At 30.7% G+C, this 4,487-nt stretch overlaps 1 non-coding gene across 1 annotated transcript; it reads left to right on the forward strand.

Annotated features, from left to right (window-relative positions):
- Positions 1-2,321: 2,321 nt before the first annotated feature.
- Positions 2,322-2,395, forward strand: TRNAV-AAC (transfer RNA valine (anticodon AAC)). Its single transcript has one exon. It is a non-coding gene; the product is annotated as a tRNA-Val (tRNA).
- The last annotated feature ends 2,092 nt before the right edge of the window (positions 2,396-4,487 follow it).

A 4,487-nucleotide genomic window follows, 5' to 3' on the forward strand; every position in this document is an offset into this window, starting at 1 on the left:
CCTATTTAAATATGTGATTAAATTCACTGTTAACTACTTTACTTAACTAGAATTCATTTAAATTCTCAACATTATCTATTACTTATTTTATGAACATAACCCCTAATTCTTATTTTCTTTCTTTTCTGAAATCTATTTTATATAAATACACTACTCCATCATTCTAATTTAAAATTGTCTTTAATGATATTAACACATTTCTTATATTAATAGTTAGTTTTGTTGATTTCCAATATAAAATCAATATTATTTAATAATATATTTCTAATAATAGTAGTCAGAGGAATGCATATGTGGGTAAAGGTTTAAAAAATAATGGTAACCTTGGGGGGTGGGGGGAAATAATAATAAATTTTTCTTTGGTATTTTTAATGGACAAATGATTTGAAACTGATTTTTGTTTTTTCAAAACTGACACATATTATGAGTCTGATGGATTAATTAATTTTTTCACGAAAGGTCGTGTTACTTAAAACCATATGAACTATCATTAAAATTGATATAATAATAAACTTTCATCAGTCAAACAATTGAAACATTCACATTTATAACTACATGTAAATGGAATAACAACTAATCAATAAAATACAATTACAATAACTTTTATTAAAACCATTTAAAATGTTTCAATGAAACATAGGTGGTTTCGTGGTGTAGTTGGTTATCACGTCAGTCTAACACACTGAAGGTCCCCAATTCGAGCCTGGGCGAAGCCAAATGGTGTTAACTCTAATTTAAATTTTAATGCTTACCACTATATTTTTGTGGCTATGACTAGTTGAAGAGAAAACGGAACAGTGTCATGTCCAATTAAACATAATAACCCATAAAACAAAACCATAAAAATCGATTGCGAACCGCTGAAATCGAAAAAAAAAAACAGCGTTTCAGAAGGTTCATAGTCTGGGATATAGAATAAATCATCTTTTCAAGTCTTATAGAGAGACTGACTCGTCTTTTTATCTTGATGAGTGTGGAAGTAAAGGATAAAATACTTTAACTGGGTGATTGCCAAATGTGGGAGGCAAGAAAAAAAATAGAAGTTGTTGAGAAGAGAATAAGTTACCAAACAATACAAATCTATGTTATCTTTGGTGGAGGCCGAGTAAATGGAGTATAGAATATTGTTTTCAATTTATTATAGTTGAAGTGGAATTTAATGGATAGTCCCATACTACCTTTTTTTTATGTTCACATCAAAAAAAATCGTTATTTATTTGTGTTATTATTATGTAGTAGTTTAAAGTGTCATAAAATTCTTTTTCCAAACTAAAACTTCGTATTGTGAATTAAGAGATTATGACTAAGTCCTATGAATAATCTTTCTATTAAAAACAATTTAAGATCAAATACCAAATTTATTCCTTGTGTTTATTTACAAATTCAATACTCACTCGTGTAGTACTACCATATTTGTATAAAATATGGAAATTTTATTTCTTTGGTAATAAAACAAATAAATATATCTTATATTAAATTAAAATTGTCAAATGAATTGTTTCCGATTCGACATTGGCTCGACTCTAGCCAAAACTAAAACCTTACACTCTTATCTACACCAGTTTATTGTTTGGTTCAGTTTTAACTATTGTTATATATACAATGAATTAGGTAGCAAAATCCAAAAGTGTTCAACCCATAATTAGGTCTCATACCATAATTGACTCTCACAACACTCCTATTTAAATATGTGGTTAAATTCACTGTTAACTACTTAACTTAACTAGAATTCATTTAAATTCTCAACATTATCTATTACTTATTTTATGAACATAACCCCTAATTCTTATTTTCTTTCTTTTCTGAAATCTATTTTATATAAATATACTACTCCATCATTCTAATTTAAAATTGTCTTTAATGATATTAACACATTTCTTATATTAATAGTTAGTTTTGTTGATTTCCAATATAAAATCAATATTATTTAATAATATATTTCTAATAATAGTAGTCAGAGGAATGCATATGTGGGTAAAGGTTTAAAAAATAATGGTAACCTTGGGGGGTGGGGGGAAATAATAATAAATTTTTCTTTGGTATTTTTAATGGACAAATGATTTGAAACTGATTTTTGTTTTTTCAAAACTGACACATATTATGAGTCTGATGGATTAATTAATTCTTTTTCACGAAAGGTCGTGTTACTTAAAACCATATGAACTATCATTAAAATTGATATAATAATAAACTTTCATCAGTCAAACAATTTAAACATTCACATTTATAACTACATGTAAATGGAATAACAACTAATCAATAATATACAATTACAATAACTTTTATTAAAACCATTTAAAATGTTTCAATGAAACATAGGTGGTTTCGTGGTGTAGTTGGTTATCACGTCAGTCTAACACACTGAAGGTCCCCAGTTCGAGCCTGGGCGAAGCCAAATGGTGTTAACTCTAATTTAAATTTTAATGCTTACCACTATATTTTTGTAAATTTTACAATGCATCAACATTAATTTCAAAAGTTAATTTACAATTTTGTGAATCAACTAAATAAATTTTATTTTCTAGAATGAGCCAAAGAGACATGTTGTAAGAGAGAATATAGCTACATTACATATTATTTTAAATGACTAGGACGAAGAACGAAGTTGATTAAGCACTTTGAAGACTATAGACACATTGCGATCAAAACCGTACCAGACAGGCCGCTATGACTAGTTGAAGAGAAAACGAAACAGTGTCATGTCCAATTAAACATAATAACCCATAAAACAAAACCATAAAAATCGATTGCGAACCGCTGAAATCGAAAAAAAAAAACGTTTCAGAAGGTTCATAGTCTGGGATATAGAATAAATCATCTTTTCAAGTCTTATAGAGAGACTGACTCGTCTTTTTATCTTGATGAGTGTGGAAGTAAAGGATAAAATACTTTAACTGGGTGATTGCCAAATGTGGGAGGCAAGAAAAAGAATAGAAGTTGTTGAGAAGAGAATAAGTTACCAAACAATACAAATCTATGTTATCTTTGGTGGAGGCCGAGTAAATGGAGTATAGAATATTGTTTTCAATTTATTATAGTTGAAGTGGAATTTAATGGATAGTCCCATACTACCTTTTTTTATGTTCACATAAAAAAAAATCGTTATTTATTTGTGTTATTATTATGTAGTAGTTTAAAGTGTCATAAAATTCTTTTTCCAAACTAAAACTTCGTATTGTGAATTAAGAGATTATGACTAAGTCCTATGAATAATCTTTCTATTAAAAACAATTTAAGATCAAATACCAAATTTATTCCTTGTGTTTATTTACAAATTCAATACTCACTCGTGTAGTACTACCATATTTGTATAAAATATGGAAATTTATTTCTTTGGTAATAAAACAAATAAATATATCTTATATTAAATTAAAATTGTCAAATGAATTGTTTCCGATTCGACATTGGCTCGACTCTAGCCAAAACTTAAAACCTTACACTCTTATCTACACCAATTTATTGTTTGGTTCAGTTTTAACTATTGTTATATATACAATGAATTAGGTAGCAAAATCCAAAAGTGTTCAACCCATAATTAGGTTTCATACCATAATTGACTCTCACAACACTCCTATTTAAATATGTGATTAAATTCACTGTTAACTACTTTACTTAACTAGAATTCATTTAAATTCTCAACATTATTGTCATACCCCAAAATTTGCCCATTAATCTTGCAAAACATTTCTCGAAGCACTCCAACTTGTTCTGCAAGACACTGACCTTAAAGGAACAAAAGCTCAGCTCACAACAGGCCCAATCCAGAAAATGGCCCAAACTGGCCTGCTCGCTAGGCGAGCAATTCCTTCGCCTAGCGAACCTTCGCTACACGCTCGCCTAGCGAAGCTTGCGAACATCAGAATTTTTGGGCTTCATTCTGAGCCCATTAGGTCACAACAAGAGCATTATAAATAGCCAAGCTTCAGTCAGAAAAGGACGAAAACAGAGACGAAGACGGACAGAAACCCTGGAGGCTACCTTAGAGAGTTCCGAGTAAAGAAACCCTGAAGGCGCTCCTCCGCTCCGAAGCTACTGCCGCCCAATTCCATCTGATACCAAGAGTGGTCAGTCCCTTCAACATCGCAGCTCGGTTGCAAACAGGTTTGCGTATCTCTAATGTTTTATGCTTTTAATCGATAATCTCTACATACATAAGGCATCATGATTAAATTTTCGGATATGTAATTTGATTTCACATGCGAATTTAAATATGCTTGGATATTCTGAATGTTTGTCCATGTTATTCCTGTAATTCAATGCCACAAAGTTCAGGGTGCCGGGGAACATGCTGCTATCAAACTCAAAACCCGTATCTGCTCGCTAGCACATCGCTAAGCGAGCCTGTAGCGAGCACTCACTAAGCCTTCGCTAGGCGAAGCAGGAGCAAACGGGACAGTGGCTGTTTTGTTTCTTTTCTGTTCTGCTTTATGTTTATCTAATCAAGATTTATTATAATTCTGCATCAGTTGGCCTGACTTTATGACTGT

The sequence above is a fragment of the Lathyrus oleraceus genome, chromosome 3 (assembly GCF_024323335.1).
Source record: "Lathyrus oleraceus cultivar Zhongwan6 chromosome 3, CAAS_Psat_ZW6_1.0, whole genome shotgun sequence".
Lineage (NCBI taxonomy): Eukaryota > Viridiplantae > Streptophyta > Magnoliopsida > Fabales > Fabaceae > Lathyrus > Lathyrus oleraceus.